We start from the raw sequence: 15948 nt of genomic DNA, 5'->3' as shown, positions 1-15948 counted from the left end.
CATGACGCAAAGAGGAAGAGAAGATCCCTAAACCTGGTGGATGTGTAAGGGAAAGGAATTCTTCATGGGGAAATAGTATACCTCTAGTTAAATTTAAAAAAATGCTTGTTATAGCGCCTGTAATGCTTTATAAATTGCCAAGTTGAATTTGCAGCATCAACGGTTTAAATCAGGAAACACATATACTATACCTGCTGTAACTGATCAAGCAGCAGCTGGCAAAGCACTGCTACTTTGCCCACTTCCCCAAGGTCTTGACCCTGCATGACCCTCCCCCCTACTCTTGCAGTTGCAACATCTTGTGGGTCGCTCAGCTCCAAGCACTTTGAAGTCTCTATAATAGAATGCAGCACTCTCCAAAAACCATCAAGACACAAATAATAGAAAATAAAAAAGCGTTCCCACTGGCAGGCATAGTTTTGCTCTATTCATCCTGGTGCCAACCAAGACAAGTTTGGGATGGCACTAGAAAGGTGCAAAGCTTTGGCCATACAACTTTTTTTTTTTAGAAAAGCGCCTCATACCACACATCTGTGGCTCCTAGAACTGTACATACGTGATTATGTTGTGTGTATTTGTGTGCCAAATACCAACATTTCTATCGCCACGGAGTACAGATATTACTAATGTAATGGTACACAATACACAGCACCACACTGCAGGACCCCGAGAGGGGAATGGTGGGTGAAGGGCTGCAGCAGTTATGGGCAGGTGGCAAGAGCACATAAGATTCACAAGCCATGGGCACATCAGCAATCTTAGTTTCACAATCCCGAACTAAGGAGACGTACTAAATAACGTACTTAATTATGTGTTTTTCTCAATTCAGCAACTACTTTGAAAAACTTGCATCAGCAAGGGCAGTAGGCAGGGGGGAAAGCATTGTCTTTGAATGCTATTAAACGGCACATTTGGCAGACGGGAGTGTTTGAGGCGGGGCCAGGACACACTACAACGCAGCTATATTTGTGATCTGCCTTGTGTCTTCTTTGGGAGCCACAGACAGCACATCTTGTCTTTGTTCTTGAAGTGCACAGCTTTTTCAAACACGTTTTTATATGCCAGGGTTAACTCCTTGCTGGTCGGCTGATCTTTTGTCTCAGAGAGCTGGTTCATATAACTTAATTTAGAGACCTACCCTCGCTCTCACCTCAAGTTCGGGGCTATGTTATGTCACATGCTTTTTGTGAAGACTGTTCACAATTCCATGCTGCCCTGTACAGTGCGTGCCACCTTAAGCCAGCCTTGCTCGTTGGTCAGCACACACTCTATAAGGAGGGCAGACTCCGATGTTGTGTGTGTTAAATTGGTGTAATCCGGGCGCCGATTCTGGTGCAGGAATATGTGCCCGCAGGCACCAGCTGTTAACACCTTCCTCCAACACATCCGGCATGAAGATGAGCTGCAGAACCCGGAGCAGAGGTGTCAGCCCAGCAGCCCCTTTAATAATGTAAAATCAAACTAGAAGCCTCAGAATAAAATGACCTTTTAACAAAGAAGAGAAAAGAAATTAGAACAGCACTGGAATGTAATTTAGCCGCACAGCTTACATTTCTGCATGCTGACCAAGGGACTGTGTAGTGGCTTGGGATGCCGCCTGCTCTGGATGGCCCTGTGCTGCGGTGTTTAATTCCTGCTCTGGCACCAAAGTCTGTCCAGAGCACACCATGCTGACAGATAAGGTGGCCGTAAAGCGTGCAAACACACGAGCAGGAACCAAATAAAACAAAGATACCGTAGTTTTTTTATTACGTTTTTTGTAACACACCTGTATACATACCCATTAGGATTTAGTAGTACGGGGTTTCTAATTCCAAATCCATCATTTATACAAAATACTACAGCCTGATGGATGTAGGGATGTCATAAAAATAAAACCTCACACACGCACAGCTGGAACTGGCTTGTGTTTGGGGGAAGATCAGCGTAATGGTGTTATTATCAAAGGCACAGTGAAACAAGCCCAATCATGAAGCAAATAAAGAGCAGCCTTCCTTGTCACTGGCCTCGCAGGCTGTCGGTGTCGGATTTCACAGCGCTCACCCTCTCTTCTTCGACCTGCGAATGGTTTGTGTAAAGTAGCCTTGAGAAGCTGCTGGCAACCCCCGCTGCTTTCTGGCCACACATGTTAACCAGACCCCCCAGGATATAGCGGCATGGATTAGCAAATTTAGCGGCACAAAAATGGAAATTTAGCGGCACAAAAATGGAAATTTAGCGGCAATTTTGCGGCATTTTATTTGGCCCTGGACCTTGATAAAGCGGCCTCCAGTGACCCCATTTGTCACCCGTCCTTCCTTACACTCTTTCTGCCTCCCATTTCTCCCTCTCTTAGTTGTGTTTTGACGCTTTTAGCTCCTCTATCTTCCTTCCTGTTACACTCTTTCCACTGTCCCATTCAGCTTTCTGTTTCTCATGCCCCTTCCTTTCTGTGCCTCATTCACTCATCCTCTCTCACACACACACATCTTTCTCTCCTTATCGATATCTCTCTCATCAGCCCAGTCTCTTATCCCCTGTCCCTCTCTCTTTCCATCTTCGGATCTCTCTAGCACCCTGCCTCTCTAGTTCTCTCTTGTCTCCCTCTCTCCCTTCCTCGCCCTCTCTTCTCTCTCTAACTCTCATACTTTCGTTCTTCCAGACACTGTCTTTCTTCCCCTTCCTCTCTCGCCCTCTTTCTCGCGCATTCACCCTCCCTCTTTCTCTCCTGCTCACTCCTCTCTACTTTTCTCCACCTTTCAGTTTCATTCGCCCAGTTTCTCTCACCCCATACTACCCTTTCCTTCTTTCCCACCTCTATGACTTCTTTGCTCACTCCCCCTCTCTTTCACCCCTTCTTTCTCGTCTCACCTGCCCCATACCCTCAGTTTTCATTCTTGCTCCTCCTCTTTACCTTTGCGCTCCACCTTTCACCTTCATCCTCCCAGTTTCTCTCACCCCTACCCTTTCCTTCTTTCTCCATCTCTCTGACCTCTTTTACTCACTCCCCCTCTCTTTCACCCCTTCTTTCTCGTCTCACCTGCCCCATACCCTCAGTTTTCATTCTTGCCCCCCTCTTTACCTTTGCGCTCCACCTTTCACCTTCATCCTCCCAGTTTCTCTCACCCCTACCCTTTCCTTCTTTCTCCATCTCTGTGACCTCTTTTACTCACTCCCCCTTGGACCCCTTCTTTCTCTTCTCACCTGCCCCATACCCTCAGTTTTCATTCTGGCTCACCCTCTTTACCTAGCGCTCCACCTTTCACCTTCATCCTCCCAGTTTCTCTCACCCCTACCCTTTCCTTCTTTCTCCATCTCTCTGACTCTTTTACTCACTCCCCCTCTCTTTCACCCCTTCTTTCTCGTCTCACCTGCCCCATACCCTCAGTTTTCATTCTTGCCCCCCTCTTTACCTTTGCGCTCCACCTTTCACCTTTATCCTCCCATTTTCTTTTACCCCTTCCCTTTCCTTCTAAACGCCCCACTCTCCCTTGCTTTCACCCCTTTCCTCACACATGTGCCCCCAGCCACTCCTCCTTTCTTTCACCCCTTTCTTCTCCTCACACGTACCTCCAACCCCTCTTTCTCTCTCCCTCCGGTCTGTGATCCTCCGTGCAGGAAGCCGACTGTCTGCTGAAAGCTTGCACCACCGCAATCCCCTGACACCTGCCAGAGCCGAGGATAACAGGCAGGGGCGTGGAAAACTAAGCCTCATTAACAAGTGAAAGGTCTTTAAATGACTTGTGAAGTACTCGGGTGCGGCTGGCAGTTTTGAACTGCCAGCCGCACCCGAGTACTTCACAGGTCATTTAAAGACCTTTCACTTGTTAATGAGGCTTAGTCTGACTCTCTGTGTGCGTCCCGGGAAGCTGCTGACACACACGAGTGGGGGGGGGGCGGCGCGCACAGCCAGGCATTCTTTGTTTTGCTGTCTCACTTGTTAATATCGCGGCCAATATGGTTTTTATCGCGGCCATCGCGGTAATCTGCCGATTTCGCGATTTTTTCGTGAATCGCGAAATCGCGATAAACTGGAGGGTCTGGTTAACAGTGCTTCATATGGTGCGGGAAGCGTTGTCGCTCCTGGGTACTGAACAGTCTTCGGTTACCAGGCTACAGCTGAAAAACAGATGGCACACTGCACTTCAATTAAAAGAAGTGCAAGCAGAGCGAACTAACACTGTAGTTAGGCGCCGCTGTATCTGGACTACAAGGAAGTTAGCAAATTACCAAAAGCCAACAGAAAGGAAGATAACAACAAAACAACCACAACTAAGCCAATAGCAAGCGGAAAGACAGATTACATTAGGTTTACCCCAACATACAGATTACTTTAGGTCTCGCTGAGACAGTGCATGCAGAGCACGCACTGCCAACGCGAGACCTAAAAATAGTGGCTTGTGTCAAAAGCCATGTCATTTCAGCATGCACATTTACAGCCTGTGGAATTAGACAGAGAGAAATGCTCTGAAATATGCAGTGGCAAAAATAGGAATTCACAAACGCTTCCTGAAGTAACCGTCTGACCTTCGCAACTTTCCAGCCATACTTCAGGAAAGTTTTGTGAATTCTTAAAATTCATAGATCTGTATCCATTCTGTGGACTTTTTGGTGACTCAGGCCGTTGTCTCTGTTGCTTCTTCTGAATTGAATGACGTCAAATTTACAGTGCTTAATTTGTTAAAGAACGTAAGTGCCAGGGCTCTCAGCAGGAGGCCACTGCAGCTTGCACTGACTCTGTTATGCTGCCAATGATAGTAACAACACAACTACTAACCATAACACACTCCTACAAGTGTGACAATTTGGACTATGTTAGGCTTCCAAAGCTATACATATAGAATTGGGAGGCAGCTAATCATCATTTTTAATGTATATTGAATTAATTATTAACTGTAGTTGTGGTCATCTCTATATTATCCAGACAGTGCCACCTTATGGAAGACTGTCACAAGCTCTGGTGTTGACAACTAAGTGCACTGGAAACCACCGGCTCAAATTAAGCGCTGCTTATAACCAATTGACCATGTCCAATTTGGTCCTGATTGCGTGAGGAAACCCTCTAATTCATTGAGTAGTGAAATTGAGTGGTAAATGAAATGATCCTTAATTTCTTTTTTCATTCATTTATTGCCACATCGAGTAACACAAGTATAACAGCAGTAATAATAGTGCAAATATGTAATAGTGCAAGCAAAAATATTTATTTTACAAATGTATAAGTTCTTCGACATAGTACAACCCTTAACTCAGCCTAAAAACAAAATCAATCTGCTATTATCTTCAATACCATGATAAAAATCCTTTATGACAGCCTCCCAGAATTTCAAACATCCGATGAATTACAAAATAGACTAATATTAGTCAGAAAGTATCTCATCCTCCTAAACCAGACTGATTTAAGATATTTAGCAACAGAGAAAACAACATAAGGGCTAGTGTCATATTTACAAATTCTGTTGGCAACTTTATATGATTTTACACCCGTTATTCGACAGAATGGGCGATCCATTTCGACCTTTGCTTTCGGACTCCAGGGCAAAAAAGCAAGAGATGTTCTTCACTTTCCTCAGTTAAATTGCAGGCAGATCAATCCTTTGAGGAAATAACCTCAGGATTCCACTCGTTCATGACATTAATGACAATGTTCCCAACCTCAGTTTAATATACAAGGCCCTTGTTGTAGCTATAGTAATATAGTCAATGAATTTCTCAATTCTCAATTTAGGATCAATTATGATGGTTCACACAGCACATGCATATACCATGACCTTCCATGATCTTGAATCTGCAAGAAGCATGTTTACTCGCAAATTGCAATGCCCTTCACATCCTTGTCTGATGTTTGCACTGTTTTGAAATTGAAATGTGATTGATAGAGCTCATTTTATGTAAATACAGAGCTTCAAGGTGCTAAAATCGTGAGAAACCCAAAAGGAGAGGAGAAAATAAGAGAAATTACAGCAATCAGTATTCTGAAAAGAGATATGTTTTCAGGTTCCTAGAGAGCCAAGCTCCGTTAGGTTGAGACGGAAGAGATATAGGGGATGAATTTCAAAGTCAGGCTCCCGCAACTATTCCAAAGAGGAACGGTATCCAAAGGGAAGGATTGGGAACGCCTAAGGGTATCCAAGAGGGCTGGGAGCTACAAACCTTTAAACAAATTCTTTAAACTGAGTGGACTGGATTGAAGAATAGCCCCATGTATGTGCATCATTTTAAACTGGATCCTCTTTTGAGTAGGAAGCCAGTGAAGATCTATTAGTGTGGAAGATGCTGAATAGCATCGGGAAGGTCAAGGACAAGCCTTGCTGCAGTGTGTTGAACCTGCTGAAGTTTGTCAACAAGTTGTTTAGTAAGGCCCAAGTATAAGGCGTAAGAATAATCCAGCCTATTTTTTATTAATACATGGATCACCGTCCTTCTGGCATTGAGAGGAAGAAAAACTAACACCTTGAGAAGGGCTTTAAGTAATCTGAAACTGGTGGATGAAACTGAAAAAATCGGATGTTAAAAAGAGAGGTGACTGTCGCATTTAACACCTAAATTCTTGACAACCTCAACCGGGAAAGAGGGGGACCAAATTTCCAAGTCACCATGAGTCGTTTCAGGCAAGTTTATTTTTCCCTACTGTTAGACCTGTCAGCCTTGGGGTGGTCTTACCTCAAACTTTTGCCTTCCTCCTCCATATTTGCTGATTTTGTTGTTGCTGGCCCTTGGACTCAGTGCACTTTACCACTGCTCACAGCTGGATTAATAGTCATTTTTCTCTGCGATTTACCCAGCTACTGGCTGTAACAGATATTATTTATTGCAGCACAGATTATTTACTACTTAGCTGGCTGCCTTGCAAATAGCAGAGAAACTTCACTATTTACCTGGCTGGTGGCTAAATGTTAGAGATTCTTCACTTTTTGGCAGATGCTCACGCAAATCGCACAGAAAGTTCACTATTTAACTGTCTGATGGTTAAATAATGAAGATTCTGCACTGTTATGCCAATATCTTTGCAGATGTATTTATTTTCATTTTATTTATTTATTTTTCGAGTTTTATATAGTACAAACTTGACCGGAGGATATCAGAGCACTTTACAGAGCATGCACAACAACATTTACAAATAATACACAAGAAATTTTTAAAAAACAGTAGGTATACACGGTGGTAATATACAGACGATGGTGGAAAAGAATAGTCAGGTGTTATGTTTCGGAGGTAGGGAAGGTAAGTTATTTCAAAAGTTATTTTTAGAGCTAGAGTTGTTCAGGCTTATTGATGGATGATGAGGGAAGTGCAACAAGGAAGTCGGGTGTTTTAGTAGGGTGAGTTAAGGTATTTGAAGAAAAGTAATTTAACATTTATTCTGAAGTGTATGTGTGATTGATTGTCATGTAGATCCTGTGGCAGGGCATTCCAAATTCTAGTTGCTTTCCCAGGGAAGGAATGGATGAGTGAGGTTTCTTTTTTAGGGGTCTCTTTTGTCCAGATTTTGAAAGTTTATTTGTGAGGTAGCTTGTTTTTTCAGTGTATAGAACTTTGTGGGATATGCAGGTCGTTTTGAATGTACTTCTCGCTTCAACTGGTAGCCAGTTGAGTTTTTTAAGTGTGGTAGTGATATGATCATAGCGGCTCTTTACAGAGATACGTCTGGTGACTGCATTGGGTGTGGGATTCATAGGAATACAGTGTTCTTTTTGGGATACCAGTGATCTTTGAATTACTATAGTCCCGCTTAGATAGTAATAAGGATTGTACTATGGTCTTTAGGTCATCAAGGGGGACGAAGGGTTTGATTATTTTTTTTTAGACATTTCAGGGTGTCGAAGGGACTTTTTGCTGAGGCATTATTGTGATCTTTCATGCTTAGGAATTTGTTAAGTGTAACCCTTAGTGATTTGATAGAGTTGGAGATGGATGGTTTTCAGTTTATTGTAGTTAGGCTATCAAGCCAGTTGTGAAAAGGATAGGATCTTTCCTTTTGGTTGGAAGAGTAGGAGTTCAGTTTTGTTGGGTTGAGCTTTAGGGGATTGTTGGTCAGCCAGAGGATTATACTGTGGAGAGAGCGTTGTTAAGCCGCTGGATGTTTTTGGGTGACACGAGATTAATGTAGAGTTGGGTGTCATTTGCAGAGAGATGGTGGCAATTCAGGCTTGTTTCAGGATAACTGCAAGTAAAAGTCCACATTTGTAAAGCGCACAATCACCCGTAAGGGTCTCTAGGCGCTGGGGGCCGTCGGGAAGATTAAGCGAGCTATTGCCCAGAGTCACATGGTGCTGGGCTAACCTGCCGCCGGAGCCGGGGATCGAACCGTGGTCCCCAGATTCCAGCGTCAGTCGCCCTGGCCGCGGCGCCACACCTCTCCACAAGTGGTTCCATATAGCGTCTGAACAAGTCAGGGGACAAGATTGATCCTTAAGGAACTCCTTGTGGAACTGATATTGCTGGTGAAACAGATTTTTTCAGTTTGATGAGTTAAGATCATTGGTTCAGGTATGAGGCAAACCTCTGAAGGACGATACCTTCGGTGCCTGCACGCTGTGAGAAGGTGTTTCAGAGAATGTTAAGGTTAACACTATCCAAAGGCCACAGAGAGGTTCATGAGGGCTAGGAGGCAGGCCTGTTCATCATTGAGGGGTCTGTGTATGCCATCACTGATGTTCAAAATTGCAGACTTCAGACCGCAGCCTTTCCTGAAACCGGGTTGGAAGGTGTCATGAAGGTTGAATTTTTCAGTATGGCTGTTGAGTTGTGAGAGGACACATTTCTCGATAGCTCTGGCAAGGAGAGGGAGATTGGTTATAGATCTGTAGTTGATCATTCTGGTCGGCAGCTCGCTTTTTGATGGGGGAGGGTGACTTGGTCAAGTTTGAGAGAGCCTGGCAAAGAGCCTCTGGATAGGGAGGAGTTAATAATTTTACCCATGTTGGGGAAATTATATGTCTACGTTGTTGGACAAGAAATGAAGAAAGGGGGTCAAATAGGTGTGATATCAGCATCATGGATGCAAAGGTTTTAATAACTTCTTCTTCAGAGATATTTTCAAACCTGGTTCAGGTTACATTGTTTATTAGTTGTGTGGTGTTGTGGTTGGTAGTATGGCTAAATGCGGAAGTGGGTTTGGGGGTACAATCACTGGTTGGTGGTGTGGCACTGGTGGGACCATCTTCGGTAGGAGGGACATCAATGGGAGAGAGTGAAAAGGTGGGAGGGTCCAATGAGTGTTCAATGTTTGTGTTTTTTTCTGAGGAAAATTTGGTAAATTTGGCACAGCGCTTAACGAGTCATCAGATGAGTATAGTGCAAGGGAGGAGGTTTGCTATTTGATGATGTTGAAAAGGTCTGTTTCTGTAGTGGCCGAGTTGGGTTCGGAAGAAAGATGATTTCTCTCTTTAGATATGTTTTTTGTATTTCAGTTGTTCAGCTCAGAGGAAAGAGAGAAGGATTAGTGACGATAATTGTCTCCAAGTACTTTCAGCCAGCCTAAGTTGGCGTCTCTTTTTATTTAGGTCTTTATTAAACCAGGATCTGGAAGGGATCATTCTTGATTTCTTTAGTTTTAGAGGGGCGATAATGTCAAGAAGTTCTGTAATTTTAGTGTTATAGTGGGAGGTGAGGTCATCGGTGGAAATAAGGTCATGTAGACGTAGAATTTGGCAACTGATTAGGGATTCTAATTTTGGGGAGAGGGGTTTGTGGGTATTTCTTGTCCAGTGCTTAGGTTGATCATTTTGGGAGTGGAGCTTAAGTTGGTTGACATTGAGATCAAATATAATTAAGTGGTTGATAGTCGAGTTGGTGGGTAGGATGAAGTGGAGGGATATGGCATTATGCTCGGAGATTATTGACTTATTGTAAGTTTCTTTTTTTTTGTGCTGAGTGAGATCTTTTTTGATTCAAGTAAGGTGGATAAGGCTTATGCTGTATATGTTCCGCATCGTTCAGGTGCAGGTTAAGGTCTCCTAATATAATGCCTGTAGAGTCCTTGAGGGAGTTTTTGTGTTCATGGGTCTGTTAGATATTTGAAGAATTGTGGTTTTCCATCTAGTAGGTGATAGATGAGATGGAATTTGAAGGGGTTGGGGCATTTTGCGGAGAGATTGACTGTTAGATATTCAAAGGTAGAGTAGTCAGCTGAGTGGTAGGGTTTCAGGCAGAGATCCTTTTTGTGGATGCTAGCTAACCCACCTTCGAAACAATCTTTGAAATCACGACAAAGAATTGAGTAGTCTGGAGAGGTGAGGTGAACGACAATGGGGAATGAGTGGTCATTGAGCCAGCTTTAAGTCAGAATTTATTTTCCCAATTTTATGTAGTAGGATGGTTTACACTATTTTAGTGAAAGTTTTCACTGCTGACTGACAACTTAATAGCATGCAGTTTGCAATGGGTAATGTTCTTGTATCAGGTTGATTAGGTTGGATAGTAGTGAGTTGGGCAGGTGGTCTGGGGGCAGTTGGTGGAGGGGATCCTACGAGTGTCAAGGATGACCATAATCTTGCGGTAGTAGGGATGGCTGGGAGCGTTGTTGTATGATTTTGCCCAGCATCTCAGCTTCCAGCTGCAACATTGCATCTAGTGGTGTTTCTAGTTTTGAGGTGGTAGTGAATGTAGGGGATAGCTGGCCAGGTGGTAGAGCGTGGAGAGCCAGGGTGCATATTTGTGGTCAGATCGGTGTTCACCATATTTGTGTGAATGGGAGATATGTTAGAGCAAATCTTTGTGTCCTTTTGTAATAAGGAGATTCTATCCAGAATTGAGTTGATTTTGAGCTCCAGACGGGTGATTATGGGGATCAGTTGACAGGTGGTTGATTCTGTGGCAGAAGGGGCAGGCTGGTGGTCGCTGTAGGCTAGGATGGGGGCTATGGTTGGATCTAGTATAAAGTGGGTCTTGGTTTGAGAGGGTTCGGGTGAAGGTGTTTGGTCTAACAGTGTAGGGGAAGCGGTTCTTGAAGGAGCAGGAGCTATTTCCTGGGATGTGGTCATTGCCTCATGGCGTTTATGAATGGGGGAGGATGTAGGAGGATTGTAGGTGGAGTTCATGAGATCGGATCAGGGAGTGGTAGATTTTACTGAGAGAGGAGAGAGAACGGGATATGTTCTGTGGGGACACGAGATAGAGTGGGATTGAGGGCCATTGACATGGAGGCGCAAAGAGCGGGAAGTGGAGGTCAAAAATGGAGATATTTTGTTCCGAGGATTTGATTAAGATATTCTTGTTTCTGTTTGTCAGTTAATAGTGTTTCTGGGTATTCTTTGAGGAGTGTATGTTTGTAGATTTTCACAGCAAGTTTGGAGAGATTTTGCAGAAATGTTATGTGGTAGGAATTAAGGCTTTGCATTTCCATGAATGTACCATGTGACGCCATAGTAGTGTGTGGGGGATAGTTTTGGATAGTGATGGGAAAGATAGGAGTATGGGCAGCAGAGTGAGATGGTGACACAGCAGAGTGAGATGGTGGTACTTCTGTGTTAATGGCTTTGTTGCAGTAATTACTAGGAAGAGAGAGAAAATTGATGGAACCTACTTTATGTGGGTGGACTCACACAGGCAGCTGAAAACATGACCATGCACTGTAGGCTACCAGGAGGAGCTCCTTCTTGACAGCAGATACATTTCTATATTTAACCAGACACTTACTAAATAGTTGATTTTACAATTTTAGGTTTGTGGTTGTCAAACAGCTAAGAAACTTCACTATGTACTCAACTGCTGGCCGCTACCTAAAAAGCTGAAATTTTGTATAATTAAGCTGGCAGTCATTCAAATAGGAATAAAGGACACAATGTACCCAATCACTGACTAAATAGCAGTGATAAAGCATGTTGCTGGATGGCAACGAAGGAAATAGCAAACAAACTTCACTTTATTTCCAACCGCTGGCTAAATAGTGGAGATAATGCCATGTTTAGAAGGCACACATGCAAATAGTATACCGACCTCTCTATTTACCTGGCTAAATTAAAATAGATTATTCACTGTCTGGCAGGTGACTGTAAAATTTGGCCAGTGGCCAGGAAAATAAGCAAACTTTACCTGGTGTGCCAGCTGTTTAGCCAGCCACCCAAAAAATTATAACATTTCCCTCTTTTTATTGGGCCACCAATTAAGTGGCAGAGATTATATACTACCCAGCCATTAGACAAGCAAATATAAAAGCGTCATTTTTGCCCCAACTGACTAAATAGCATCAATGTTAGGCACTTCCAGTGTAACTTGAAAGGTTTTTTGCTCTTTGCCTAGCCGCTGAAATAATAGTACTGATTTATTTTTTATATTTAGTGTGCCACGGACACATAGTGAGGTTTCTCTGATGTTTGCTCAGCCCTATCTAAAAAATACAGAATCTTTTTGTCTTGTTATCCACTACAGACTTAATAAAGGCAAAATCTCTACTATTGATCTAATCTTCACTTAACAGATTATTTGTTATTTACCTGACTGTCAGGTAAATAGTGAGATTTATCTTCAGGATGCCCAGCTGTTTGACAAGTAGTATATAATTTCTGCTGCTGCTGAATAATAGTATAGCATCTCTGCTGAGTGACCTGTGTGCTGCCTAATAAGTACATGATATTTGCTATCTGCATGGCTCTGTGACTGCTAAAACCCGAAAAGAAAGATCAGGGGCTGTATTACATACAACACGTTTTCCCTGTTTGTGCACCATATTTCTGCAAATGCACTACTCCTAGGGCAGCTGCGAGCTCATGCTGCACTAGGGGAAGCTCATTCAAGTTAAAAACAGTCAGGCTGCTTCAAAGCCGCTCCGTGTTTCACTGTGAAGGAGGCAATACACTTGCACTTTAGGAGTGGAGAGAGATCCCTTTGCAGGTTGGTGCAGTGAGTGACTGAACCCACCTGAAAGGGGATGTCTGGGGTGTCCATGGGACCTCTTTTCACATTTCCTGAGGGCATGTCTTTAGAAGGTGCACTGAAAGTGTGCCACCTAAAGGCAAATTTGTCTCTGCGCCTACAGCCAAAATACTGTGTGAGTGCAGAGGCAAATTGATTCCCTGTAACATCATCTTATTATCGCACTAATGAAAGATGTGCACCAGTGCTATCTGTATTACATAAGGGGCCGCACAAGTGTCTGCGGCAAAATTCTACGGTACCAATGTGCCCCGGGGGTGCACTTAGAGGGCATACATGCCCATTGCGCCTCCAGGGGCAAGCTCCTCAATGCAGCGCCTAGCTAACAGAAATATTGTAAAGGTAAGTTTCTATGGGAAAGTAAAGTTTTACTATACTTAGCTCCACATATACGTACCTTAATTATATATATATATATATATATATATATATATATATATATATATATATATATATATATATATCACAACAACGATTCCTCGAGTAGAGAAAACTTGGAGTCGCAAGCAAATAGTCGCAAGTCACACAGGATAATGTTTCTGTTGATTTATTCTTCAATCCATAGGGTATCAAAAACAAAGCAATAGACCAACGCGTTTCGACAGCCTCCGCTGTCTTGATCACGGTTAGTTTGTCAAGTGATTGTGCACAACTTATAAAAATCAATAACGTTTCATACAAAAGTTACTCCCCCAGGGGGTGTGTTCTAACCCACAAGTAGTTTCTATTTGTCACGCCCACTAGTTTGTAAGGATTGTGGGTGTTGTAGTCTTTCCTGGGTTTTGTGTTCCGTTTTGGAACAGGGCTACAATTATACAAGATGATATGTGTATATTACATCTTTTATCGAACATCTGAGTCCCTTATTTCTGTTAAATAAGGGGTGTATGTTTGTCCCATATTGGGTGTTCAATATTTGCATGTTTATGCGATGTTTGTGTGTTTCCGCCCTCCAGTGGGCAAGAGTATGTATGTGTAATTCGGTGAAAACCCTGTTTACCCTCTAATGGGTTTGACTAAATTACGTATCTTACATTGTGGTAGATGCGGGTTAGTGGGTGTTGGAGATTATCCCAGAAAATATGAGTGAGTTATTGTTGCAAAAGTGAGGGGATTATGGGTGATGGGGATTGTTACAGAGAAATGGTGTGAAGTTGTGTGTGTCAACGGGATTGTCTGTAGGAACTTAATGATATATGGTGTCTCCTCATGTCATTACAGATGTATGTACAGTTCTTCAGATTGGTTAAGTCCATAAGGGGTCATTGTCCTGAAGTTGAGGATATGCCTGGACTCTTTTTGCCACAGAAGTTTCTCCTTGTGACCTCCCCTGTTGGACAGGGACATCGTTTCTATTCCCCAAAATCGTAACAGTTTCCAATTCCCGTTATGGTGGGCCTCCATATGTTTTGCAACCGCGTTGCTCCTGTCCTTGTGTACTGTCCCTAAACTCCCTAATTTGCCACATTTTCTTGTTGGGCATTACTATTTCTGTGGTTGGTTTAGCAATTTCACATGCTTTACAGTTGTAACATTTGACGAAGCCTTTAGTTTTTAGCCACACTTGTTTCTTTGTTGTTTTAAAGTGGCTGAGGACCAGTTGGTCTTGTAAGTTTTTTGCCCTTCTGTAGGTGATGACAGGGTGGTTGCCCATTTTTTGCCTATTACTGGGTCCAGTTGCAAAATTTTCCAATTCTTTCTTAGAATTTGATTTATCCTCTTGGATTCCTGGCTGTAACTCAGAATCAATCTGATTGGTTCTTCTTTTGTTGTTGTCTAGTCTGTTTTCTTTTTCATGCAGTCTATTCTTGATTTTTGGTTTGCTTTTTCCCAGCATTTCTGTACTACTTTTCTGTTATATTTTCTCTTTTGGAAACGTTTGATGGTGTTTGTGCTTTGTTTATTCCACTCTTTTTCCTCACTACAGATTCTCCTCAATCGGAGAAATTCTCCGTAGGGTATACTGGAGATTAGTGATTGTTGGTGGAAACTGGTTGCTTCGAGGGTCGCATTTGTAGCTGTACTTTTTCGGTGAAGTGTTGTTTCTATGCGGTTGTTATTTACATATACTTCCGTATCCAGGAAAGTTGTCTTTGCCTGATTCATTGCATATGTGAATTTTAGGCACGGAGTACTAGTATTCAGTATAGTGAAGTATTCCTGAAACTTCGCTTCACTCCCATTCCACACTATGAATAGGTCATCTATGAACCTTTTCCAGGTCACAATGTGTTGGGTAAATTCCTGATATTTTTTATTCCATACTATTGTCTCCTCCCACCAGCCCATAGCTATGCAAGCATAGCTTGGCTGAAAGAAAAGCCCATTGCGGCGCCGTTTTTTTGTCGATACATCAGTTCTCCAAACATGAAAATGTTGTTGGTAAGTATATTGTGGATCATTTCCATCAACACATCATTGTGGTCTCTATGGTGGATGTTGCGTTCCTTCAAGTACTACCTGCATGCGTTTAACCCCAATTCATTATCGATGTTAGTGTACAACGCGATCACGTCCATGGTGATCATCAGGAAGTTTGGTTGCCAAGTCAAATCCTTCAGGACGCCTAAGAAGTCCGTAGTGTCTTTTATGTAGGATTTCAGTTGTTTTACATAGGGGTTTAGATAATAGTCGATGAAATTAGAATTGGGTTCAAACAAGGATCCATTAGCTGACACAATCGGTCTCCCTGGTGGTTTAGTGGGGCTTTTGTGTATTTTCGGTAAAAAATACAGTGTTGCCGTTCTTGGGAAGTCAACTGTTAGATATTTCTTCTCATCATAATCTATTAGATCTTTTGTTTCCCATAGGTGTAGTTTTTGGTCTAGTTCTCTTTTTATTTTGTCTAGCGGGCTAGTTCTCAATTCTTCGTAGTAATGGGGGTTGTTTATTTGTTCCATGGCCTCTGCGGTGTATAGGTCCCTGTCCCACAACACCACGTTCCCTCCTTTGTCCGCTACTTTTATCTCAAAACTTTGATCATTCCTGGGGGCGTGGCTTGCGCGCCGCTTCAGCATGGCGGACTGCGCTTGAGCTCCGAGGCGAGTTCTCCCGTCGGACTGTTTTCTTCGTTCCCCGACTGCCCCTGTGAGC

The 15948-nt window shown here is 43.0% G+C and overlaps 1 protein-coding gene across 1 annotated transcript in view; it reads left to right on the top strand.

Moving 5' to 3' along the window:
• Window positions 1-15948, top strand: part of LOC144799843 (sodium/glucose cotransporter 4-like) — a 791764-nt gene that overhangs the window by 201842 nt on the left and 573974 nt on the right. The gene's annotated exons all lie outside the window — the stretch shown is intronic.

This window comes from Lissotriton helveticus, chromosome 1_2 (assembly GCF_964261635.1).
Source record: "Lissotriton helveticus chromosome 1_2, aLisHel1.1, whole genome shotgun sequence".
Classification (NCBI taxonomy): domain Eukaryota; kingdom Metazoa; phylum Chordata; class Amphibia; order Caudata; family Salamandridae; genus Lissotriton; species Lissotriton helveticus.
Note: the sequence above shows the minus strand (reverse complement) of the source record. Positions and strands in the feature narration are given on the sequence as shown.